The 27649-nt window shown below is 52.5% G+C and overlaps 1 protein-coding gene across 1 annotated transcript in view; it reads right to left on the reverse strand.

Moving 5' to 3' along the window:
- The window catches only part of SMAD6 (SMAD family member 6), a 75363-nt gene that overhangs the window by 34132 nt on the left and 13582 nt on the right, over positions 1-27649 (reverse strand). The gene's annotated exons all lie outside the window — the stretch shown is intronic.

Genomic DNA, 27649 nt, shown 5'->3' on the forward strand with positions numbered 1-27649 from the left:
CCAGTGCCTTTGAATTCTGGGATCATCTCTGCACCCCAACGCCAACTCTGGGGAATTCAATTCTACACACTTAACGCTGACTCAACTGTCTCATTGAATCCCCAGTGGGGAGATGCTGGATTCACCACTGGGGTCACCGGAATGGCTCATCCCTGACGAACCACCTGAGCAGTTTAACCACCATGCCCACCAAGGGCATGAAGTTGGCCATAGCCAGAAGCAGCTGAACCTCAGCTGGACAAAACTCAAGATGCATAAGCACAGGCAGTCACTATCTCAGCCTCCCGCATAGCAAGAGGGCATCCCCAAATGACATCTTCCCTGAATAAGCAAACAAGTGACCGGATGCCTTTTCACAAGCAGGTGCACACACACCAACCCCAAACCCCCGGCCCCCCCGCTGTTAACACCAGGACCCCCCTACCCCCACCCCAGCACAGACCCAGAGAGAAGCTTGGAACCTCTCTATCAGCAGCAGGAACAATAGGGTGAAGTCAGGGTCCTTGAGGATGTGGAACAAACAGCTCACCGGGAAGGGAGACCTTTGACTTCCAGAAACCCACACATGTCCCATCCTACACATTGTCCTGCAAGCCAGGAGAGGACCCGAGGGTCCCACGGCCTTCTGAATCTCGGGTCTGTTGGGGCCAGAACATTCCCCAGCCTTGCAAACACATAATGGGACAGGAGTCACCATAGTTACACATAGCTCTCTCTACAGGTCTGGCATTTGCCACGGGATCTCTCACCATCCGAGAGGGCTTGGGGACGTCCCAGAGGGGGCACGCAGAGGCTGAAGAGACAGGCGCCAGCGCACCCTATCTTCCCCCAGCTCCCAGCACCTCCTGCTGATTCACAGGGAGCCTAGGCCTCTTATCAGGGCCCGCCAGCCAGGCACCAGCACACATCCCCACTGGCCGCACCTTCCACCCAGAGCAGGCCTTTGTCTCTGGCTCCAAAGTGGCTGCAGGAAGTGGGGCGCAGGGGAGGGGTGGGGGTGCCACGGGGCCCCAGAGGCACTGCAAGGGGCCTCCCCATCTGATGCCGCGTGATCCTCACCTAGAGACAGAGAAGCAGAGGTGGGAAGGAGCTCAAGAGCTCATGTACCACGCACCCACTCTCGCTCTGTGGATGAGCTGAGGCCCAGAGAGTAAACAGGACTCGTCACACGGCAAGCTGGAGGCAGAGGCTGGGCTGAAGTCCCAGCCTCCCCGGGCTGATTCTCTGCCCTGTGCCAGGGCCACCGCTGCACCAGGGGCTTGGTGCTGCAGCAAGCTTCGCTCTTCTGGTGCTTAGTGTCCTCACCAACCAAATGGGCTCAGCACTCAGATCTTGAGGCTACAAGCCCAAGATGGCAAAGTAAAAGGAGGAAGAGCTTCTCTTAGCCTAAGCAGAGGGGGAGTATAGAGAATCAGGTGGAGGGATGGGAGAGAGGGAGGGAGGGAAGAGAGAGGGGAAGAAGGAGACCTCTCTCAAACAGTCCACCACCTTATTCAAAACAGAGGGACACCACTGGAGAAGGGCTGGATCACCTTACTTCCATACCCCCTCCTCAGGGAAGGCCACCAGCCATCTGAGAGAGCCCTGCTGAGGGCTGGGTCAGGGCTAGGGTAGGACAGAGGTCACCTGCGGGGCTCCCATCTTACTGGAGGTATGGGGCCGATGTCTTGCCAAATGCCACCCTTCCCTGACTCCATCTGGTCCACAGATGCCCAGATCCTAGGCCCAAGAGCCACAGGAGGCCCTGAGAACAAAGTTTGGTCCCTCAAGAAAACTGAGGCTCCAACAGGTGGCCAGCTACCCTGGTGACACAGGAGTTGGGGCACAAACCCAGCACCAGACTCCCTGGCCAGTGCCTTCTAGCACCGACGAGACAGGCGAGGGGCGTATGAGCAGCAGCACAGTGACACCTCGTCCCCCTTCCTCACGGAGACCTGGACTGCCCCTTCACCACCTTCTCGGGCTCGTCTGTCCCACGGAGCCTTCGTCCGCCTGGCCAGTATTTCTGGAGAACGGACACTGTTCTAGGCGCGGAGTACAGCCAGCTGTGAACAAGACTCAGAGCCTACTTCAAAGAGCTCACGCCGGCTTCCGTTGGTAACAAGCTGCTGTTTGTGATTCGACAAATATTCACCGCACGTCTCGTCCCTTCCAAGCACTGGACCAGATGCTAGGGATGGAGGTGGCCCAGGCGGCCGTGGCCCTGCCCTCCGCCTGAACTTGTCCCATGACCAGGGCTCAGGCTCCGGTGGCCTTTCAGGTGTTCACCGTCTCCCCTGGCCCAGTGGATGGGACCACGGAGCAGCTCTCGGCTTTTCTGTAGGTTCCCAAGTGGCCTGGCCCGAAGGCAGGCCTCAGAGCATCCACTCAAAAACTGGGAGTGGACTATTTACCAAATGCCTCCCTTCCTCTGGCAGGAAGTCGCTCCCAGTGCAGTGGTTTTTTTGTTTTGTTTTTTTTTTTCCAACTCTTTCTGGGCTCACAGTTTGGAAATAGCAAAGGGTTGTGAGTTACAAGATCCGGGCCCTCTCTTCCATGGCTGCTGGGGGAGAAAACGGATACGGCCTTTCCGGAGGGCATTCTGACCTTAACTGCATGGCCTTTGACCTAGCAGCCCCACTTCTAGGAACTTATCCTAAATAACCACCGATGCACACAGACATATGCACGAGGATGCTCGCCAAGCCGCAGTATTTATGATAGTTTCTAAAAAAAAAATCTCTGCAACAACCTACATGTCCAGACCTGGGGGCTTGGTGAGTATTGCACAACCGTGAGACAGATATGAAGTGCCCTTTAAAAGTCACACAGAATATTTGCCAAATTATAGACATTCTCGGTGTTGTCACAGGGACAGCTAGATGCACTCTGTGTGGCTATCTTCTTTCCATTTGGCAATAGTATACAGCCGATTTCTGCTGCCTGTCTTTTGCTAACAAAGAGAATGACAAGAAAAGGAATATTCCAAGCTAATTAAAAAATAATAATGATTTCCTTTCAGGTTGGTAGAGTTAAGGATAACTTGTGTTTCCTTCGTGCTTATTTTCTAAATGTGCTGTGTTAATCATGTGTTATGTTAAAAAAAAAAAAAAAGCAAAGAAAGAGGAAGTGCTATTGCAATGGGGCAAAACGTGGGTCGGGCTCCTTCACTAACTGGCAGTATGAACAAGCCACTGGATGCCTTTGGGAGCCTCTTCACTCCTCTGTATATAACGAGAACATCAGTGATGTTGATGGCCAGGAAGAGAGGATCTCCTCAGGTCTCAGCAGGTATCATCTCATTTCCTACTCACAAAAGCCCTTTCAGGTGGAGAGACCCATTCTACAGGTGCAGAAACTGGCTCCATGCCAGCCCAGAGGCCTCTTGCTCAGCTGAGTCCTACCACCAGCGACCCCAAGAGAATGCCACCCAAGTCAACCTTGTGGGATTGGCTGGGAGTGGGGGATTGGTTGGAACCCTGGGAGAAAACTGGCCTACCACAGAGCCACCAACCCTTCTAAGAAAGCAAACCCAGCTGCTACGTTCTCACTACAAACTTGCAAAGGACTCTCAGGATCCCATGGGAATAAGGCCCTGCAGGGTCTCTGGCTGGTGGGTACGACCATCCATTCACTCAGCCTTCCCCGGGGAGCTGGTGCATCCAGGGCAGGGGTAATTCACGGAGGGGCAGGGCTAGAAAGGAACAGTTATGTCCTATGTAGAAACTGAGGCCCACAGAGGCAAAGGTCATGCAGGAGTGCAGCCCACCACACGCTAACTAATCATGGAGGCACAGCCTCTAGGGACTGCCAGACCCACCAGAGCTCCAAGGAAAGAGAATTTCAGTGCAGATGAGTCAGGCAGGAACTCTGTAAAAGCACCCAAGCCCAGAAGCAAAGCCAGGTCTTGGGCCAGGGAGGCCAGTGGACAGAGGCGAACGCCACATCTACTGACCCACGGGGGCTTCCTTCAGTCAGGCTGGGGGCTCAGGAAGAGGTGCTGACTGTGGACTGGGTCAGAAATACCCATGGTGACCCTGAGAGCTGTGAGAGGCATCAGACAAGGGGCACAGAGCCATCCAGCCACCCCTTCCCCAGGAGAAGGGTCAACCAGCCAGAGGGCTATGGGTTGAGTCCCCAGAGAGCCTTAAGACCACAAAGCTCAGGGCTGCAGAGGCCCTTGTACAGGATCTCGCTGCCTGAAGGGAAGTGACCTGCCCAAGACCACTAGACACATCCTAAGCCAGAGCAGAGCCTCCTGTGCCGTCTACAGGAAGCTGAGGGTGCATGGGGAAAGAACCTGTCCCTTTCACTGACAAGGTGGAAACTACAGTAACTTGCCCCTACCCCCAGACTCTGTGACCCTTGCAAAGTCCTATCGGCTAGGAGGTGAAGTTCCCAGCTGCCCCAAGTTGCTTGGAGGGCAGTTCGTAGAGGATGGGTGTGGCGTGAGTGGTTCACACGGACCAGGACCTCAGCCCTGAGTGTCCGGAGCAGGGGTGGGTAATCAGGGCAGTGAGAGGATGCCGACACCCACAGAAGTGGGCTGAGAAAGAGGAGAAGGGTGTCCTTGGGGTGGGAGGAGCCCCATGGGCCATCACTGTGCAGCTCCAGCCGCCCTCAGCATCCCAAGCTGGAAGTTATAGTCACCAGATCTGAGTGAGCACTGCCTGGCTCGCAAGGTATGAGGTACACTGGACCAGAGATGGGGGAAGAGCCTGTGTTCCCCTCAGAAGTTGTGGGGAGATAAGACCCCCTCTCCCCTGGCCTGGCCTCCTCCTCTCAGAGACCCTTCCACCTTAGCTCACAGAGGTCCTGAACACCAGCTTCTCTCTGCCTCACTGCCTGGTACCCCTGGGGTCCAAGTCAACCCCTCAGGGACGCTCGCTTGCAGAGGTACCCAGACGGATGGGTGGCAACAAAATCTCTTGGGGGCACCTATTCAAAAATGTACATTCCTTCTGGAATTCCATGGTGGCAATGTGGCTTGACACTGAAAATATACCAAGGACCAATGAATTGCACACTTTAACGTGGTAAATTGTATGCTGGTTTAATTTAATATTGATTTTCAAAATTTCCCCAGAAATGTATACTGCTGAGCCCTGCCCTGGAGATTCTGACTCAGTCGGTCTGGCAATCTGCATTTAACCCATGCCCCGGGTAATTAGGGTTCCTCGACAGGACTGGAAGCTCTCAACCCCTGAACTCTGGTTTCCATATAAGGCTGGGTCTGAAAGTTACACATCCTCCTGTCAATCTCTTCTTTCTTTAAAGATGGGGAAACAGGCCTGGAGCAGGAAAAAGACCCAAAGCCCTTGCTGCAGGATCCTCCCGGAATCCTAACAACTCTCCCCTCACTAAGAGCAGGGTCTGCCGCAGAGAGGGTCCCTGCCAGGCAAAGCCCCTTGGAGTTCTGCTCAGATGGGTAGAGTGGCCCTACCTTTTGGCTGATAAGGGAGAGGGAGGGGAAGCCAGGTGACCTTTCCTGTCTACAGCCCCGCACGGAGTTCACAGAGCAAAGACGCCCACCATCTCCCCACCTGGGCCTGAAGGAATCAGAGAGCTGGAGGAGATGGAGTTTTTTTTTTATTATTGTTATTTTTTAAATACGAATTATTTCCAGCCGGAAGGCAGAGGGATGAGGGCCGTTGGAGGCCTTGGGCCGCCGGCACCCAGCCAGCCTCATAAATGTCTGGCAGCTGGAGGGAGACTCAGCTCATTGCTATCGAAATGAGCTCGTTACTGCTAATTTCCCTGGCTTACCAACTGATGTATCCAGTGTGTTCCTGAATCCCCAAAGACGTTTCCTACGCCACCCCTCAAGGGATCTGCCAAGAGTCATGGAGTGTAGGCAGAACTTCAGGGTGGCCTCAGTTTCCCCAACCAAAGCGTGGGCAGAGGAACAGGGAGCAAAGATAGTTCACTCAACTGTGGCTAAGTCAACTGCCGTTCGGGTCAACCGTTCCCCATGGGGCCGCTCATTCCTGCGGGTGAAAGGGGAGACGACAGGACAGTACAATCTCAGAGCTGCTGGGACCCAGAATCACCCTCACCACTTATCAAGCACCCACCGTACTCCTAAGACAGCACTAGGCACTGGGGATATATTATTACGTCTTTTCCTTCACAGGACCACCGAACTAACAGGGCATTATCACTCTGATTTGACAGACGAAGAAGCCAAGACTCAGAGAGGGGTTATGGAACCTGCCCAAAGTCACACAGCTCGTGAATGCCACGGCCTTCCTCTAAAGCCAGCACTCGATGAAGGAAGAAGAGGCCAGGCACAGCAGGGCTGATGCTCACCCTGCATGCACGCACGCACACGCATGCACACACACACGCACAATCTGGGCAGTGTGTGTGAAGGCTCCTCCTTCCCAGGAGTTGAGAGAGGAGGGCAGATACCCACTTGCCACCCCACACTGGGGTGACCAGAGAAGGCTTCTTGGAAGAGCCACACCATTCATGCCGAGGGCTTCTGAAGCTCAAAGGAGGCAGTGATTTTTTTTTATGATTTTATCTATTTATTCATGAGATACAGGGGGAGAGAGGCAGAGACACAGGCAGAGGGAGAAGCAGGCTCCATGCAGGGAGCCCAATATGGGACTCGATCCTGGACTCCAGGATCATGCCCTGGGCTGAAGGCAGGCACTAAACTGCTGAGCCACCCAGGGATCCCCGGAGGCAGTGATTAATGCCACCCATGCTGCATGTCCACCTCCCTGGGGTCAGGCCCCGGGCAGGGAGCAGTGCAGCCCAGGAGTGGCCGGAGAGAGCTCAAGGCACAAGAGCCACAGCCCACCCTGTGGGCAGGGCCCTCCTCACAGCTGGGGCTCATCTTCCCACCTGGGGGGCCAGGGGGTCCAACTTACCAGCTGCTAAGTCAGAGCTAACAGATCCCTAGGCTGGAATAGAACGCAGCCATGAAAAACCATGTTTATGGAGAGTGTTCATGACACAGGAAAATATTTATATAATGCTGTGGGGGAAAGGCAGGATACAAAATTGTATTTTTTTAACAGAAAAAAAATTTAAACAGAATAAGCCAAATATTAACAGTGATTCTCTCTGGAGGGTAGGATTATGGTCCCTTCCCTGCCTCCCTTTGCACTTTTCTATGCTTCCCCCAAATTTTCCATACTGAGCCATATGTTTCTCTGAAAAACAAAAGCCATGAGGTGTGTTTTAAGCTAACCAAAATGATGCCGCTGGCAGCCTTCCCCGGCCCCCTCCCTCATCAGGGGCCCTCAGCGCTGCACCCCGCCGCCCTCCCCGCCCCCCCCCCCAGGTCCCGAAGCAGCGCCACCTGCCTCTGCCTCCTTGTGAAGGACCAGGGAGCCACGCTGGGACACAGACAGCCGGGGTTAGGCTCTCTCTGCAGGAGGCCCTGTGAGTGGCAACCTGAAACCCCAAGAAGATGCACACATAATGCCAGACATCCACCAGCCATCTCTTGTGTCCTCAAGGATGCCAGGTTCAGGGATCCACATCTGGGTTCCATCTGCAGCCAAATGAGGGCCTTGGCTCCCCACGGGTGACACAGGATCACGAGACTGGTGCCTGTGGATTCACCTGCATGGCCTCCAAGATGCCACCTAAGCATGCCCTGCAGCCACTGTCCAGGACCTTGCTCAAAAAGAAGGGGCCTGCTTCCTCTGCATTTCGGCTCATCATCGGAACCTGTCCTCTGGCCCCACGTGCAGCCAAAGGCCCCACATAGAACCACTCCCTGGGCAAAGCAGGGCTGCCAGGAAACATCTGGAAGCCTGGGGGTGCAACCCGGAAAAGCGATCCTCATGTGATGGTCCTTGAGGAAGGCAGAGAAAGAAAATGTCACCTTGTATGCCACGGCATCACAACGGTGTGAAAATACACGAGGACAGAGAGGAAGCTAAGCGAGGTGGCCATGTAACGGGGAGCTGTTGTTCTACTTCGGAACATCCTGGCTTGCTGTGACCCTTGCTGCATGCACACACACCCCCATATTCACGGGGGTCACACCAACAGGGGAGGTCACCTGAGGGCAGGGGGCTCTTTTATTTATCCATCTCCCTGGCCAGTGCTGTAAAAATCATCTCTCAGTTATATTTTCAACAGAATTTAATAGGAGGCTTTAAAAAGCCATCCTCCTTCTGCAAGATGAAGAGAGTTCTGCGAACGGACGGCAGGGGCGGTTGCACAACAACATGAATGGACTTGATGCCACTGAACTGCACACTTAAAAACGGTTAAAACGATAAGTTTTATGTTATGTGTATTTTACCACAATTTTTTTTAAGAGCCATTCTTTTAATACCAAAAGAGCAAGCGCGCCCTAGGCCTCTCCTAAGTGGGGTCCTGGCCCCCTCCAGCCTCCCCAGCCGCTCAGCCTCCTTCTGGCCTGCTTCAGAAGGGGGGAGGCTGCCCTCCTCACTTCCTTCCGTGTTTATCCAGAGGAGTTCTGGGAAGCAGAGGCTCAGCCCAGGCCGCCGGGGCCCGGCTCCAAGGCTCAGGGCTTGCCATAGGGGCCTAATTTTCCACCTACCCAGGCCCGAAGCTGCCAACTTCCTGGCTCACATGCTTTTTTTTTCCCCTCGAGTCATTATAAACCTGTTTACCTTTGGGCTGCACAGAGCCTAGGCTCCAGGCACATGGTCGTAAGCGTCAGCCAGGGAAGAGCGGACCCTCCCGGGGACAGAGGAGTAACGAGGAAAGATGGGACCCCACCCCCTCAACAAAATCCTTCCTCCTCCCTCCAATCCAACACCCATTTACCGAGCACCTCACGGCACCAAGCACCACCATCCGACAGGGACAAGCACCCAGCTAGCAGTGAGAGGGGCAAGCAGACCCCTTGCGCGTTCCTGCGAGGAAGTGAACCCCTATCACTGTGTCTTTGCCATGAGCCGATGGAGGCTGGGGTGACCGGCTCTGCTGCGGGGGCTAGGGCAGGCTCCAGAGAGGATGTCCTACGTGACCTAGACCTTTGAAAGGAACAGGAGTTGGCCAGGTAAATAAAAACAGACTGGCAGGGCATTCTGAGGAAAGAGCAAAGCTATGGAGCCATGCAAGGGCCTAGCATGCAGGCAGTTTGGGGCAGGGCCTGTGAGCCAGGCCGAACTTCCGCTTGCTGGTGGCAGAGAGCCGTGGGAGGATGCCGAATTGGGGAAGGTGACGAACAGGGCCGGGCTCCCTGCGTCTCCCAAACACATTCCTGGGCCCAAGGCAGGGCAGGGGCTCTGGGGTCCTTTCAGGCACCAGAGGGCCCCCTCTTGGTGTCTGGTGTATTCCTTTCCACAGCCATGCACACGGAGAGCTGGGGACCCAGGCCAATGATCCTCGGCCCTGGGTGCATGTTAGATTCACCGGGGGTGCTTTTAAAAAGTATTGGGGGTAGAGGTGTCCAACAGAGACTCAGATGGCATTGGTTTGGAGTGGGGCCCAGGCATCAGAATTTTTCAGAGCTGACCAAATGATTCTAATTGTGCTCTGCCATCAGCAGCACCCTTATGAGGCCAGGGCAGGATGCTGTCTCGGAAAACCCTTTGTTAGCGCTGGACCCATTGGGGATGAAAAACATAAGCGTTAGTCTCAGCCCCGTTTGAGTATAAATCTTAGCTTCCTACCTCCTAGGATTCGTGGCCTAGACAGGTAAAATGCAAGACGCCCCGTTAGAATTTGAATTTCAGGTACACGACAGATAACTTGTCCCCCCCCCAGATACAATGTGGGACACGCTTACACCAAAAGGTGTTGTTGCTGTTAATCTGAAATTCAAATATAACTGGATATCCTGTGTTTTTATTTGCTTAGTCTGGCAGCCCTAGACCTAGGGCTACTTAACTTCTCTGAGTCTTGACTACCCCAAAGGGATTGAAGAGATCACCCAGGTGAAGGAAGGCAGTGAGGTGCTTGGCATAAAGCCAGCACGCAGGGGCGGGAGCTCCCTTTTTCTCCCTAGCTTCTCAAAAGCTTGTTTCAGCAGAGAGTTCTTTTTTTGTTCCCCCATGATGAAAGTTTTCAGCCATACACCAAAAGCAGAAGGATGAGTCACAAGAGACTCCCATATATCCATGCAGTGGGTGCTGGTTTTGCCCCACCCAGGGCTACTGGGAGGTCAGGACCATTAATGGCTCACAGGTGCCCCTTATTGGGAGAATCATCCTGGTCAGGTGTTTATTAGCCTCCCAACATGGGTGTGTGTCTGCGTGTGTGCACGCGTGGTTACATACACACACGTGCTGACAGCCAATGACTGACGTGGGAACAGAAGGCTGACCCCGTGGCTCACCGCTTGACCAACTCCGCCGTGCGGTCCTGGCTCTGGAGCTCCCCTGGATGAGGCTGAGGCTGGACTCCAGCTGGAGGCCACGTCCTTGCCGCCGCCCCATCCTGCCTCCCTCACCCCCTTCTCCCGAAAACATGCCCCCCACCCCATTAGCCACGTCTGTCCACATCGCAGGTTCTGCTTCTCAGAACCCAACCTGCACTCACTCTCAGCTTCAACAATGATCAAGATGGCTTCGTGTAGCCCCTTTTATTTAGTGATTTGCTTGTTTGTTTTGGCCGAAGTACCTCAAATTATTTCCCCAACATCCTTCATTATGCATCTCTAAAAAACATGGGCAGTTAGGTTTTGACTTCATTCCCCGATTTCCCTCCCAAAGGGGAAGGCTCTTGTGGGGGAAAGAGCCATCACTGCCAGCGGTGCCAAGGGACAGAGACCAGAGGCCAACCAAGCGGGCACCAGGGCAGCCACTCTGGCTCCAGCCCAGTCCTGGACTATGGCATGGCTTTAGTGGCCAGCAAGCCACGGTCACCCTGGGTCCTACCTCTTTTGTGTGGATCAAGAGCTCTGGGACAGTGTCCCAGCATCCTCTTGGGGAGGCTGCCAGGGTCTATGTTTTTCTCTAACCTTAAAGAAGGGGACGGTGTGCAAAAGCCAACCCAGCTGTGGCTCAGCTGGCCAAAGCCCCTGCCTGCCCTTCTGCCTGGAGCCCGGGCAGTCCCACCAACCAGGAAGCCCAGGTTCCAGGGCCCAGACTCTCACCCACACCAACAAGCCTGCTGTGGGGTCAAAGGGCACATCAGATTTTTTTAATACGAAATTAATCACTTGACCATTTTTAAATGTACAGCTCAGTAGCACTGAGTACACTTGCCACTATCTAGTCCCAGGCCATTTCTATCACCCCAACAGAAAGCCCGTGCCCATTAGCAGCTCCTCCCCATCCCACCAGCTTTGGAGTTCAGAGAAAACTTGGATTCAAGTCACAGCTCCTTCACCTGCTCCTTGTGTGGCTCTGGTAGAGAAGTGAAACCTCTTTGAGCCTCAGTTTCTTCAACTGTAAAATGGGATAACTCAGAAAGGCACCAGGAAAATTGAGGCAAAGAGGCATTAAATGCTGAGCTGCTCCTGGCACTATTCAACAGAGGCCAGGCTGGGTCCTCGATGGCCGAGGACTCGCCTCCTTGCCCTTCCTTTCTTCCCCTTGCTTGTACCCTTCAGGTTCCTGGGCTGTCAGTAGTGCTAAGGGGAGAGGAGGTTGCTTCCCTCTCCTAGAGGCAGAGCAACTGGAACGAGCGCTAATGGGTTCCAGTGTTTTCCTCAGCCATGCCCAGACCCGGTTCCAAACCAAAGAGTTACAAAGGCCTTTAAACTCCACACTTGGGGTGAGGTCAGCCAAAACCCGCATTTCCAAGCACGGTGCTTTTATACTTTGAAAACAGCCAAACGTGAACTGGCCACTTCTGAGGGTCACAGCTCCTGGCAGCCTCATGGCTGCCAGCACTGATGGCCTCCTCCCCAGCCTCTCCCTCCCTCCCAGCTGTGGAGTCACCTCCCGCTGGGCTGCCTTGCTGGGCTGTTTTTTCCCATCTGAATCAGGGGTGAGGGACCAGATTTGGGAACAGGAGACCCATCCTCTCATCAGTGTCAGCCCCAGTATGACCCCAGGCAAGTACCCCCTCCCCCCCTCAGTTCTGTGAAATAAAGGGAGGGTTCCCTAGGATCCGGACCCAGCTCCCTTCCCAAGCTCCCACCCTGTAGTTTGTGTGAGCCTCAAGCTCAGAGCTGGAAAGGATCTGACCAAGTCATCTGATCCAGTTCTCTCCACTGCTTTCCATTTCACAGACTGAGGCTGTGGCAACTCATCCAAGACGCCACATGTCTTAGTAGGATAAATTCACACTTGAGCATATTAGGGAATTGTCACTGGGCAGAGGTGATATTCCTGAGAGTCCAGGAGAAACAAAAATCTCCATTTTGCAACTCTTCCTCTGAAACATGGGACCCAATACCAGCACCCAAGCCATTAAAATCCTGTGCTTACAAAGTCAATATTTAAAAACCAATTGTGTTTGGGACACCTGGGTGGCCCAGTGGTTGAGCATCTGCCTTTGGCTCAGGGTGTGATCCTGGAGTCCCGGGATCAAGTCCCACATCAGGCTCCCTGTATGGAGCCTGCTCCTCCCTCTGCCTGTGTCTCTGCCTCTCTTTCTCTCTGTGTCTCTCATGAATAAATAAATAAAATCTTAAAAAAAAAAAAACTAATTGTGTTTCTATATATATTAGTAATAATTGGAAAATGTTTTATAATTTACAAAAGTACCAAGAAATGTGAATTACAAGTTGTTTTTTTTTATTATTATTTATTTATGATAGGCACACAGTGAGAGAGAGAGGCAGAGACACAGGCAGAGGGAGAAGCAGGCTCCATGCACCGGGAGCCCGATGTGGGACTCGATCCCGGGTCTCCAGGATCACGCCCTGGGCCAAAGGCAGGCGCCAAACAGCTGAGCCACCCAGGGATCCCAGAAATGTGAATTACATTGGTAAAAATCTAACAATGATAGGCAAGATCTGTATTCACTGATGAGAGAAATCAAAGATCTAAATATATTTAGAGGTATGCCATATTCATTGATGGGAAGACTCAATTTTGTCAAGATGTCAATTCTGCCCAAATTGATGTATATAGATTCAACGCAATCCCAGTCAAAATCCCAGCAGGCCTTTTTTGTAGAAATCAACAACTGATCACACAATTAATATAAAAATGCAAATGTTAAAAAAAATGCAAATGTTTAGAAGAGCCAAAACTCTGAAAAAAAGAGAGAAGTCAGAAGACTCATGCTACTTATTTCAAAACTTACTATGAAGCCACAGTAATGAAGACAGCATGGTATTGGTAAAGGGAAAGGCAACGTAGACAATGAAACACAACAGAGTCCAGAAAGAGAAAACGTAACATCAACTGGTTTTTGACAAAGGGGTCAACATAACTCAAAAGAAAAAGAGTAGTCTTTTAAAAAAAATGGGACTAGAACAATTGGACTTCCACACACACATATACATGCATGCAGAACCTAGGCCCTTTTCTCACACCTAATACAAAAAGTAACTTATCATGGATTAAAAACCTAAATATAAAACCTAAAACTACAGAAGTTTTGGAAGAAAACCCAGGAGAAAAATCATTCTGACCTTGGTTTGGCAGAGTTATACAACACAGAAAGCGTGAGAAGAAACAATTAATAAACAGGACTTCAGCGTAATTAAAATTTTCTGTTCTTCAAAAGATTCCATTATGAAAATGAAAAGACAAGCCACAGTCTAGGAGAAAGTATTTGCAAAACACATATCTTTTAAAGGACAGAGAACCAGAATATGTAAAGACCTCTCCAAATTCAATAAGAAAGAAATCCACCCAACAGAAAAAAAATGTGCAAAGATTTGAACAGACACTTCACCAAAGATACACAGATCGCAAATAAGTATATGAAAAAGGTGTTCAACATCATTCATCATTAGAAAAATGTGAATTAATACCTCCAAGAGCTACCACTATACATCTATTAGAATAACTCAAATAAAAATTGACAGACCCCTGGGTGTTATTCTGTATGTTGGCAAATTGAACACCAATAAAAAATAAATTTATTCTTAAAAAAAAATTGACAGACCCCACTGAGTGCTGGTGAGGATGTAGAGTAACTGGAGCTCTCCTACACTGCTGGTGAGGTTACAAAATGGTACAACCATTTGGGAAAACAGTGGAGCAGTTTTTTTGTGAAGTAAATATTCCTTTAACCATACACCCAGCAATTCTACTCCTAGGTATCTACCCAAGTGAAGTGAAAACTTTCTTTCAGGGGATCCCTGGGTGGCTCAGTGGTTTAGCGCCGCCTTCAGCCCAGGGCCTGATCCTGGGGACCTGGGATCGAGTCCCGTGTCAGGCTCCCTGCATGGAGCCTGCTTCTCCCTCTCTCTCTGCCTGTCTCTGCCCCTCTCTCTCTGTGTGTGTGTGTCTCTCATGAATAAATAAAACCTTTAAAAAAAAAAAACTTTCCTTCACACAAGAACCTGAACACACATGTTCATAGACAAAAATACTGGAAATAACCCAAATGTCCATCCATGAAACAACATGGCTGGATCTCAAAGCATTTTTCTGAGTTAAAGAAAAAAAACACAAAAGACTACGTGTTGTGTGATGAAATCTGTAGGACATTCTAGAAAAGGCCAAGCTACAGAGGTAGAAATCAGATCAGGGGTTTCCAGCAGCTAGGGGCTGGGGTAAGAGCTGACCACAAAGGACACCAAGGAAACTTTTTGGGGCTGATGGGAATGTTCTATATCTTCACTGGGTGACAGTGGTTACATAACTCAAAATTCCTAGAACACTTTGAAAACGTTTTATTGTATACAGATTGTATCTCAATAAACCAAAACAAAAAATAAATCCTGTGCAGCCTCATGAGGGCTCGTCTGGTTTCTCCAAGCAGTCTGTGAACTCACTGCCAGAATAAGGGTGTGGTCCCACCCGGAGAATGGTAGTGACTTGTCCAAGGACACAAGCTCCGGAGTCAGGCAGATCTGGGTTCAAACCCCACTGCCACTAATTAGCTTGTTGTCCTTGGGTAAATTACTTCTTCCCTGTGGGCCTCTGTTTTCTCATCTGTAAAATGGGATACGTAGTAACAGGCCATATCTACTGAAAGTGTATGAGGAACAAGAAACATGTATAGTGCCTGACACATGTTTCACCCTCAGATTTTGGCCATTATTATTACTCTTTCTACTACAATTGTTATTTCGGTGAAAGAACCAGGATTGAGTTTCAGGGAACGACTCCAAGCCATGTCTTTCTTCCTGCACGAGGTAGGCTATGCCAGGCAGCAGGGCCACCAGTTTCGTGGTTACAACCCCGAGGGGCAGAAGCAGACCCAGGTCCTGCCCAGAAGGCATTCACACAGTCTGGTTGGGGCCAAGGTTTGATAAACTCAAAGCAAAGTCGACTCCCTGCAAGGGAACAGTATGGAGGTGAAAACCACTGAAACTTGAGCAAAAAAAGAGAAGCCACTGTGGGCCGTCCAATCCCTGAAGGCTTCCTGGAAAAGGAAGGCTTTTAGTCAGCCTCAAAGGACAAATCAGATGTAATTAAGTCAAAGGAAGGGTGCTCTCAGGAAGGGGAGAACCCAAAGATCCCTCCACCCCTAACGTCTCCCCCACCCATCCCTGGCAAAAGGCAGCAGGCAGCCTGCGCCTTGGCACTGCCTTCCAAGCAACAGCCTGGGGCCAAGGGGAGGTGCAGGCATGATAGCAGAAGTCTGGGCACCATACGTCAGCCAGGTACCCACATATGTCCCCACATCTGGGCAGGAGGGTCCGATGGAGGGCTGGCCTGGAATGCTGCGCTTTCACTTTCCCCTATTTTTTTTTTTTCCGTGGACCTGAATTTGGGTTTGTCTGGGGAGTGTTTTCTTAAGCCCAAGTGTTTTTCCTGCAGCCGAGGCCCAGCCCCCTCCTGCCCCTCCTGGGCCGTGGCTGAGCAGCGGCCAGTGGAACTGCCTGGCTCTAGAGGGCCGCCTTTGATGCGTGCCCCTCTGCAGACTTCAATGTCGCAGTGTGCACGGCCCCTTTAATAAGTTATTTCCGTGGAAAACCCTGGTAACTCGGTCATGAATCAAGCCTATAAACACCTCCAACCCATCAAAGCACCCAAGAAAGGGAGGGGGTGGGTGGGCATAGAAAATCTCTTACGGTAACTCACACACTGCTCCCTCAGAAGGGCTAGGCTCCCCGGTTGCCAGAGCCCCCCCCTGGGGCACGGCCAGACCGCGCAAACAACGACATGTCACCCCGATGCCCCAGGATCCGAGGCCCCGAAGGACACTGCCTGTCTGTGTGTCCGGGGGACGATGCGAGAGTCCCAGCCCAACGCCCAGCAAGATTTACAGCCCAGAGCGGCAAAACCGGCCGACTGCTCCCGGGGTACAGGAATGTAATAGTTTGGCTACTGGTGAAAGGCCCAGTTTATTGGAAACACACTTCTTTTCCAATGTTTGGTTTCCTTTCCCTCTTTTCTCCTTTTTGTTTTTCCCAGAGTGCACCGCCCAGGGCCTTTGGAAAGGGCAGGGAGCTAAAATCCTACCTTAGGGGTGAAGCGGGGAGGTAGAGTGTGGGACCTGAATCCACTGGGAGCCACGTGGCCAAGGCCAGGCACCGCCCCTCTCCGGTCTCATCTGTAAAATGGGTGGGATGAACCGACTGTTCATCCTAGAAGCATTTCTCACTGAACACCATGGTCTTGGAACAACAGCCGGGTAGTGCATGGAATAAAGCTAACCACACATTTAATGCCCAGCCCAGCGATTCCGCTCCCAGCTAGATATGTCCTTATGTCCACTTATTGTAACGCCATGGGTAGGAGCCAAAAACTGGAAACTGCCCAGAGGCCCATCAGTACCCAGATGGATACATCAGCCTAGGAGAACCATGGCACGCGCCCATGGAATACTATTCCAGCAACGACTGAGCGCTCGCAGGTATTCACAACAATACGGATGAGCCTCAGGAACATTCTGCTGCATTAAAGAAGAACCCACAGGGCTGGTGACTGCCAGAAGCAGAGGGGTAGAGGGCAGTGGTCCAAAGGGACAAAATTCCAGTCATGAGATAAATATTCCTGGGGATATAATGTACAACGCTGTTAACAGTACTGGATTGTATATTTGAAAGTTGCTAAGGGGGTAGACCTTAGACGTCCTCATCACAAGAAAGAGAAATTGTCACTATGTGGTTAGGAATGTTAACAAAATTTACGTGGTGATTGTTTCTTAATATATGCGTACATCAAAAACCATGCTGCACACCTAAAACCAATACCATGTTATATGTCAATTATATCTCAATTAAAAAAAAAAAAGAAAGAAAAAAAAAAAAGAAGAGCCCTTAGTATAGGTTTCCATTTGTGCCAGCTTCAGAAACAGGAAAATTAGCCTATTCCAAGTCAGAATAGAGCTCAGTTAACCATGCGGAGCAAGCGGTGGGGTGGAAAATGACTGGGAAGGCACATGAAAGGGGGCTTTTGAGGTCACGTTATGTTTCTTGATCTGGGCAACAGTAACACAAATATGCTCAGTTTGGAAAAACCGTTCACTTGTGATATATGCGGTTTTCCGTGCACATATTATATACACCAATAAAAAGTTTACATTACACAAACAAAACTCTACACTCTTGGGCCATACAAACCCGTCCTCGAAGGATACAGTCTATCCATCCATCAATCAATCTGGGGCACCCAGCCATGGCCCACCACAGAGAAAAGTCTGGCCATCCCCAAAGCGATGTCAAGGGCCTGCCATGGGCCTCACTTATGAATGCTCCGCGAGGACCACTCCCAGAGAAGCATCTTGACATCACCTGGCCTCTGCTCATCAGCCCCGTGACCTGGGGTGCCCTCTTCCCCGTGGCCTGGTGAAACCCTCCATCTGACCTTTGCCCCAGCTCTGCTCCCAGCATCCCCTGCAGCCACCCTGGGCAGCTGCTATCTCCCAGCCTCTACTGTTCCCCTAGGAAACAGCATTTACCCTGCCTCTCTGGGAAGTGATTTTCCCCCCAATCTTTCCAATTAGGCTCTGTTTCCTGAGAAGGCCCCACCTTGGGTACCTTCTCCTTCATGCAATCCTATCCTGCATGCTGGTACTCGGTCACCGGGGCACCTCAATATCATCTACGGAACACCAAACACGCACCAGGCACCACACACATGAGATCTCCATGGTGCCCACTTGTGAGAAGTGGAGTAAGGCTGCAAAAGGGAGGCTAAGTGATTTACACTGCAGGTCTGTCTGGCCCCAAAGCCTGAGCTTTCCATCCCTGCCTGCTGGGTCCCCAAGCATCCCATCATCGACACACCTCACTCCACACCTTGCTTCAAGGTCCAGAAGCAGGCCTACGCAGAGCTGAGTGGCCCATTTTACCTTTTAGTAAAGCTACTCACACCAAGGGAGGCGTCAGGGCAACACGGAGGGCAGCGGGGCTGAGGTGAGGCTGCCTCGAGCTTTCTTGAGCCATCAGAGAACCCACCTGACTGCAGAAGACGAAAACTACACCAGCCTCAAGGAGCAGCTGAGCGAACGTCTGCTGAGTGACTTGAGCAAGTCCCTGGAACTACCTCCCACGCTCGGTTTTCTTACTTGAAAATGGGAAGTTACAACACCTGTTTTAAGATGTGTAGCCATCCCCAGAAGTGATCAAGTATAGGCTGGGGGCCTGCTATAGAAAAGGCTCTGCCTTGATGGGAAGATGGCCTGGATGTTCTAGATCCCTCTAGAACTGGGTTCTTTTGTGGGGTCGTTTTTTTTTTTTTTTTTTTTTTTTTTATTTATTTATGATAGTCACACAGGGAGAGAGAGAGAGAGAGAGGCAGAGACACAGGCAGAGGGAGAAGCAGGCTCCACGCACCGGGAGCCTGACGTGGGATTCGATCCCGGGTCTCCAGGATCGCGCCCTGGGCCAAAGGCAGGCGCCAAACCGCTGCGCCACCCAGGGATCCCCTGTTTTTTTGTTTTTTTTAAAGATTTTATTTACTTATTTGAGAGCGAGAGAGCACAAGCAGAGGGAGGGGCAGAGGGAAAGGGAGAAGCAGACACCCAGCTGATCAGGGAGCCCAACTGGGGGCTTGATCCCAGGACCCTGGGATCGTGACCTGAGCTGAAGGCAGATGCTTAACCGACTGAGCTCCCCCAGGCGCTCCTAGAACTGGGTTCTCAGCTCTGGCTGCATATTAGAATTACCTAGGGAATTTTAAAAAATCCTGATGGCCTGTCCCTCCCCAACCATTCCGGAAGGGGGTCTGGGCTTTTTAAAACCTCCTCAGGGAACTCTAATGTGTAAAGAGGGTAGAGGACCAATGAGATATACTAACTGACCCATTTTACAGATGGAGAAGCCAAAGCTGTTTGAGACCACCAAGAGATGTGGGACAGAGCCAGGACTGGGAGCTGGGTCTCCTGGCCCCCAGACCAGTGTGGCACTACCATTAAACTCAGAAGGAAGCCCCTGGGGCTCTCTCTGGCCTCTGCCCCATGAGGAAGAGGGTGGGCAGCCAAGACACAGCTAAGCAGCCAGGAAGGAGGAGATGGGTCCTCCCTGCCATCCTCGGCTCCTCTCTCGGGTCAAAGAGCAGGGCTCCCCCAAATCAGGGCTTCCTTGAGCCTGAGACAGACAACGTGAGCTGAGTGAGTCCAGGGGTGTGGAGAAACCACAGCATCCCTGTGAAACCTGTTCTGTTCTGTTTTAAGCCTTCTGGGGGCCCTTCTGTGAATCATAGACACAATCCCAGTACCTACTGCACACCAGCCCTGAGCCGGGCACAGAGTCAAGCCCCCTCCCCACTCCCAGCATTTGCCCCCTGCGAGAAGCCTGGAGTCCTTGCTTTATAAAGGGTCCCCTCTTCTTCCTGCAACCCTGGGGGTGGGTTGGAAGGACCCTCCACACCCCTCAGCCTAGCAGGGCAGACCCTAGGGCCCAGAGAGATGCATGCTTTGCAGAAGACCACACAGCCTCACGGCAGCTGGGGAGCCTATCTTCTTGGTAGGCGGCGGATGAGAGGATGGAGGAAGGTAAGCAGAGACAGGCAGAGGGGGAGAGAGACACGGCCCTGGGACTTCCTGATGCAGACAGCCTGTCTACGGAGGTGCCTCTGGGTGCCCCTGCTTCAGCCCACTCAGCCCAAGGGGCCAGGGCCGGCGCTAGAACAGGTGCTCTCTGCCCCTGCCCGGAGCCCAGGCTGTGTGCTGGAGCCCACCTCCCCGCCTTCTCCCCCAGCTGGCACGGAAGGCCCAAAGCCCAGCCACTTCCCCCCAGCTCTGTCCCACACTGGCACAACCCTGGACAACTCCGAGATTAAAATGGTTTCCAGGCTCCCATCTCTGAGCTCCTACCTCTCCCTTTAAAGATCAATTAAAGTCCTGGCAATGATTCACCTTGCAGTCTGGGGCAGTAGCTTTGATGCCTCCTCCAGACAGGAGACCTCTGTTTTGCCAAACCCAGGAGCTTCCAGGAGCTTCCACCATGGGGTGAGGGCAGCATCCTGCCCTCAGGCCAGGGCAGCCTCTGCTCTGAAGGGATGCCACCCCCAAGGCCTTCCCCTCGCTGGCCGAGGGTGCCAGGCCCTGACTGGGGTGGTGTGGGGAAAGGGCCCATAAACACCAGGAATTCTTTCCACAAAGAGCAACCAGGAGAGCGATGCATCTCCACTTCCCTTGGCAGCCAAGGGCCATGGAGGGAGAATGTTTAATATAAAAACATCTGACAAAGTACCTTCAGGATATATTTTCTGCATCAAAGAAGGAGCTCTTGGCAACAACCACTCTACCCTGACAAGGAAACTTTCGAGTGCGGCTCCCGATTGTTACAGACGCCCAGGGAAAGCGTGCCAGGGGGACAGGAGGAGGGCGAGCCACAGAGCCCGGCACACAGATGGTTGTGATTAGGCTGGATGCAACCAAGTGCATTTTCTGAATTTCAGATCTGCTCAGAAAACCTGCTGGTTCTCCCAGAGACACAGACCGCTTGAGGTATAGGAAGGGGTGGGGGGTGCTGGCTGCCTCCAGCTCGAGCCAAACCACCTCGGATGGGAAGAGGATGCCCCTTTGACTCCACAACACCCCTCAGAAACCCACCCACCCACCATACCACTCATTCTTTTATTCATCCGGCAACCATCCAATGAGCCGAGTGGCTCTGGGACCTGGTTATAGTTGTTCATGCCAAATCTCAGGTACCCACGGGCACAGATGTGCCAAGAAAAGCAAGAATTATGTCAGTCCCGCATCTTCCAGGGGGCAGAGGGGGAGCCAGGCCAGAGGCGGGGGGAGCCCAGCAGGGGCCAGATCGCCACTTCTATTGTTTCCTAGCTGGATAAACTCTCTGAGCCTCAGTGACTTCTGTAATTTGGCTAACAAAAGTCGCTACCTCACAGAGCTGTTGGGAGGATTCCATGAATGAATGCATACATGGCACTTAGAGAGAGCCTGGCACAGAGCTCTGCGTTAACTGTGATTCTCAAATGTGTGTTAGGATCTTATGTGTTCTCTCTCACTCTGGATCTCTTTGTCCCAGGCGGGGGAAAACAAACAAACACACACACACCCAAAAACCAAAACCAAAACATTCCTTCCTTCCTTCCTTCCTTCATTCATTCTACAGTGACCTCCGGCTATAGGCTAAGCCCCACGCTGGATGCCAGACAAGGTCCAGGGCCCCTTCAGGATCGGGTATATCCCGGGGTTCCTCTGATCCCAATGATCACAGTCCCTCTGTTCCAGTCCATTCTTCCAGATTCATGACAATCTCTTTGGATTCATCTTTCCCTATTCCCCCCATCTCTCACATATTCTAGCCACAAACAAATTCAGAACACACAGGCTACTGCGCACCTCCTTGCCTCTGCCTGAGCTGTTCCTTCTACCTGACAGGCTGTCTATATCCTGCTGTCTTCTTGGTGAACTCCTACCCACCCTACAAAACCCAACCGGGGATCACTTTCTCCTTGATGCTTTCCCTGAACACACCGTCCCCACCCCAACAGCATCCCCTGCCCTAGTTTCTGTGCTGGTGCTGAGCCTTGCCCACATCTCCACAGCACTGAGGACACGTAATCATTCAGCATTCTTTGCTTGCTGTCTACCTTTCCTTCTAAACCATTAGATCCTAAAGGGGAAGGTCCAGGCTTTCTTCGCTTTATATCACCTGCAGTAGGTTCTTAATAAATGTTCAATATTTTGACTTGTCATCCCAAAGCCCAGCATCAGGAAACACACTGGCCCTGGGGTCCTTTGCCAGGGATCCTGGAGGATATAAAAGCCGTGTGATCTTGGGCACATCAGCTGCCCTCTCTGGGCCTTGGATTCTTCATCAGTCAAGTGGACCCCTACTCCAGTCCCTGAGCTTTAGTGCTCCAAAGCCGGGAGGACAGAGCCCCTCCCTCTGCATGGCCTCTTCATGGCCTTGTCCCAGGCACAGTAGCTTTGGGCCAATGATGGGAAGCTAAGATACTGCAGGCCGGAAGCCCCAGCTCCATGCACAACCCCTTGTGGCCCTGGAGCAGGTACTCTCTGCCTGGAACACATCATTACCAAGGAGCCCCTGAGATCAGTGGCCCAATGGCCAATATACAGCTGAGCAAACTGAGACAAGAGAGGTGAGGTGCTTGCCCCAGATCACGCCACTGGATAAAGCTCAAAGCCAAGCCTGGAAGCCACTCCAGTGTGCTGCTCGCCATCCTACACTGCTTCTTGGCAAACCAGGTTGGCCGGACCCCTCCACAGCTGCCTGGTCCTCCAGGGCTGCTGCAGGCACCTCTGTCACTGCTGCCCTTCACCCATTGCCACTTCTACTCCAGCGCCAAACAGCCCAGGAAGAAGGGTCCTTTTGTGACACACCCAGGAGTTTTGAAGGAGAGAAGGCAGCTTTCCCCTCCCCACTTTGGTTGGTTGGTCAAAACTAACAAAAACACATGAAAGAGGGATCCCTGGGTGGCTCAGCAGTTTAGCGCCTGCCTTCGGCCCAGGGCATGATCCTGGAGTCCCTGGATTGAGTCCCATGTCAGGCTCCCTGCGTGGAGCCTGCTTCTTCTCCCTCTGCCTGTCTCTGCCTCTCTCTCCCTCTCTCTGTGTATCTCATGAATAAATAAATAAAATCTTTAAAAAAAAAAAAACACATGAAAGAGGCTTGATGCAAGTTTCAAATGCTGCCCACGTTGAACTCAGAGGTGAATGTCCTTCTCCCCCACCCTGCCCTGGGAGAAGGCAAGGAGTCCGGGGCCACTTCTGAATTGGAGACGGCAAGGTGGTCCTGACCCGGGAGTCCAGCGTCAGTCCGGGCCCACCACCTCCAGGTCGGAGCCTGACCTGTGGGGTAGGCAGGGCAAGTGTGGGCCACTTGATCCAAAAGCCAGCTCCGAATCTGTCCCCACTTGAACCAATGTGGGTTCAAGTCTAACTCTGTCAGGGTACCATCTGCCTCGAACTCCAGGTAAGACTTCCTTCCTGCTTCCCAAAGCCAAGTGAAACCCTCTTTGCAGCTAAAACTCCCCCACCCTCCCCGATCCCTCCTAAACCACTCACTTGGCACGCAGCACTGCTAGACCTATGGGCAATGAGCACTGTCATAGGACAGCAATGTCACCCAGGCTCTAACTGTCACACAGGCTTTGCTTCCTAACCTCTCTAAATTCTTTGCTTTTTCAGCATGAAGCTGTTTTCACACCTCCAGACCTTGGCACCTCCTATTTCTTCTACCTGGAACACGTCTACTCCCCTCAAATCGTCTCTTTTGTAGACTCCTATTTATTCCATAAAACCCAACTTGGGTATCACCTCTTCCAGGAAGACTTCTGGGACTGCCTCCCTACCACACCAAGGGTCAATCACTAATCTCTTCTTCCCCTAGACTGCCTCTTCTACCACTTCTTACTATTAACATGTCTTCACCTATCTGAGTACCGCGAGAATGGAGATAATGTCATTTTTTAATCTGTGCTTCCAGCTGTAAGCACAGCAGCTGCCACGCTGTCATGGCCACATCTACCATAAGCTGTCGTGCCAAGCCTCGGCTGATTCACAGGCATCATCTCATAGCGGTTAAGTGCCTGCCACCAAAGTCCCACAACTAGGGAAGGAAGGGCACAGCTGGGACTTGAACCCAGGGCCCCAGGGGTGCATAGCCCATGCTCTTCAGCCGATTAGGCTACAGAGGCTCAGCACAGACAGCCTGACCTGAATGGGGCACCTTGGTGTTCGCCAAGCAGCTCTAGAGTCTATTAGATGGGAGTATCCAAGGAGAGCACTTTGGGCCCGAGAAGGAGGAAGGCGCAGGAACCAGCACTGTGCCAATGTGCTCCTCCCCCAGCTTTCGTCGGCGCTGACAAGGAGCATCGACCGCACTGACCCCAAAGGGTACCTCTCCCGAGACCACGGAGATGAAAGGAGGCAGGTGTTTGAGCAGTGCAGCCCCACCGGGGCTGTGACCATACTTGCTTATGCCTGCAGTGCGGCCCTCAGCCACTCTTCTAACGTCTCTGAGCCTCTGCTCCCAAACTCTGTCAATCTACAGAATGCAGGAATCCTAGAGAATGAGTGGTGTGCCCTCGAGAAGCTTACGATCTGATTGGTAGAGGAAAGGCACCCACATGCAGCTGAGCTCCCAACCCCCACATGATCCCACGTAGCCCCCTTCCTTCGCTGGGCCTCCCCCTCTTTAAAATGAGGGGGCTCGCTCTCACTGACGCAGCATGCTCTGACGACCGAAATACCAGTACACACATCCAAGGTCAGCGAAGGGACAGCTCGGTCCCTGTGCCTGGCAGCTTACACAGCACCTAGTGTACAGTAGGTGCTCAATAAAGCATTCAAAGAGTTACCCAATAGGCACTGCAATAGGATACCAGAGGGAAGTCACTGGTCCCTGAAGAAGCTGGCCTAGTGCTGCACCCCGGGCCCCATGGCATTGGAGTGAAGAAGGCCTGGCTTCTACAGCAACACAGCACTTCGGGCTCTCCTTAAATGGCCCAACGCCCACTCAGCACCGAGCACGGAGTCTAATCTGGCTTCTCTTCCTCACCCAGGGCATAACGCTCCTTGTGTGGTGTTCATTCTGTTCTTCTAGCCTAGAGCAGTCAAGAGCCAAGAGAACCCTGCCCTCCTCCCTCAACCTTCCTCACAATGGCCATGTCTGTGTGGCCCTTTATCCTGCAATTATGGCATAGTCACCTTCAAATTGCCCAGACGGGTTGTCAATCAGCCATTCACACCTTAGTATGAATTTAACTAGCTAACCTTGTTGTCCTCCCCAAACTAAACTGAAATCAAGGGAATGAGAGAAAGGTAGAGGTTATGCCTGGGGCAGCGTGTGGGTGGGGGATATCCTGAGGGGACTTTAGATAGGCAGAGGCAGCACCCAGGCCCTGAGTTAGGCAAGGAATCCAGGGTGTCAAGCATCTGAAGGCACCCCAAAAGGGATTTCTAGGCCTTCAAGACTCTGGGCGTCAAGAGTCTTTAGATCTAGCAGAAACTCTGTGTCTACCCGTCACTGAGCAATCCTGGTGGAGTCACTTGTCCCCTGTGAGCTCTGGTTATCTGTTTAGCAGGAAACATGCACCTAGGAGCTGATAAACAGATCAGATGAGAGTGTCCTGTTAATCACTCAGCAGAGAGCCACAACTAGAAAGTCTCTCCTGCCATCCCCCCAACCCGGCCACCCACGTGTCCTTCCTTGCCCTGGCTATGACTGTGCCTCACAATGCCCACCACCCCCCAAAAGTGGCCCAACAACAGCCAAGAAGGTGAAGCAGCAACACTGGAGCTGGATAAAAAACAGCTCCACGCTGGGCACTGGACTGCCGTGGTGTAAGGCAGACAAGACGGGTCTCTGTCCTGGGGCTGCAGACGTCCTGCTCAGGTGAGGGGCCAGCCTCTCAGCAGCAGCAGCAGCCTGCCAGGACTCAGGGAAACAGAGGGGCTGGGGCAGCTGGCCGCTGTGGCCTCTGGGTAGTCTGCAGGGTTTGTCCAGTGGTGACAAGGAGCACAGAGCTCTAGGCCTCTCGCTACCCCTGCAACCCCTATCCCCGGTTCTAAATCAGGGCCAGGCTGTCCCCGGGATCTTTTTTATCACACTCCCTTGTGCCCCCCTCCCCCGTCCCTGGCAGGGTATGTCTCAGCAAAGGGGATGGGAACCCTAGCTGTGGAATGCCAGGCAGGACCCTCAGGGCAGGAGGGCTGGGCAGTCACACCGCTCAAGCTCCAGGCCTGGAGCCTGCCACTTACAATTCAGGAATTTGGGCAGCTGGCCCAGCAGTGAGCCTCAGTTTCCCCACCTATAAAACAGGGGGAGTCATAGCTGTCTCACTGCGTTGCAATAAGGAGTCAATGAAATGGAGGATGACTAGCTCTTAGCAAAGTGCTAAGTAATGAGTGTCAATAAATGTCAAATGTTGTCAGCAGCAGCATTATTATCTGTCCTTGAACATCAAACAGGCTGGCCTGGCCCAACACATTCTGTCTGTCAGCTTTCTAACCTCACCTCCTGCATTGCCCTTGGGCAAGCCCTGCATTCCATCCTAGCCAGATGACTCCTGCCTTCATCCCGAGACCTGTCACCCCACTGGGCCTTCTCCTCACCCTGCAGGGCCTCCCTCCCTGGGCCTGTCCTCCAGGGTGATGGCCTGGAGGCCTCATAACCCCTATGAGCTCCCAGGAGGCAAGGGCAGTGTCAACCCATGGGCCCTCAGATTCCCACAGCAAGAACAAGCTGGAAAAGCTGAACAGCGCGAGCCCCCAGGATGGGAGGATGTGCATGATATCCCTGGCAGGTACCTGGGTGACCACGTGAGGAATGCTCCACTCACCTCCTGAGACAAATAACCTCGAACTCAGACCAAGGCCCAGCAACCCCATTTGATCCCCCCATCCCCACACCACTAACCCCAAACTTCCTTCCCAGTTCCCTTAGCCCCTCAGAATTTGAAGCCACCAGGCAGCACATTTTCTCATGTGGACCATGCAGCTCTCGTCCACAGTAAGGAGCAGCAGGGGTCTGCTCTCGGGCCAGTATCACAGTGCTCAGGGATGACTGGGTGGTCATCCCAGACACAGGGGCCCTGGAGATGCCCCTCCAGAGGGTGCTCTCTCCTGGTTCTCGTAGGTGCTCTGGGGTCTGCTGCTTCCTGCCTGAGCCACACATCAGGCCAAGCTCTGGGAAGACAGAGATCAAAAGAGACTATATCTGTGAACAGACCCCAGAACCTGGAGCTCTAAAGCACCTCGGCAAATGGGAGTTTCCACCATTACTAGGGTGGAAGGGGGGCAGGGGATGTCAAAAAATCACCCATCCATCCAGGCTACCCATGCCAATGCAATCCACCTAAATCGAATACATTCTGAGGGTTGGCAGGGGCACAGAATCAAGCATTCAGAAACACTGCTAAATCTCTTGCTTCAAAATTACATGTGGCTTCCTTCCACACAAGTACAGAAGAAAAAGAATGGATTCAGATGTTGACTTCTTATGCTCATCTGGTAAGGTCTTTCAGGGAAAGGCATTATAACCAAGTAGAAGCCAAAAGGCACAGAGAAGAGAACCCTCATCTGAGAAGCCCCCAGAGACCAGAAGGCAAAGGGAACCCAGAAGACCAGGATGCCGGTACCAGCTGTGCCACGAGCCCTACTGTGTGACCCCGGGCAAGTCACCTTCTGCTCCAGCTTCTCGTTTTCCTAGAATCTTCGATCTCCTACGGTTGTGAGGGAATACAGAATGAACGGGGAAGGGGTCAGACAGGGGAAGTGGCCAGGCAGCCGCATGCAGCCAGCATCGCATCCCCCTTATGGTCACAGG

The sequence above is a fragment of the Nyctereutes procyonoides genome, unplaced genomic scaffold (assembly GCF_905146905.1).
Source record: "Nyctereutes procyonoides isolate TBG_1078 unplaced genomic scaffold, NYPRO_anot_genome, whole genome shotgun sequence".
Classification (NCBI taxonomy): Eukaryota; Metazoa; Chordata; class Mammalia; order Carnivora; family Canidae; genus Nyctereutes; species Nyctereutes procyonoides.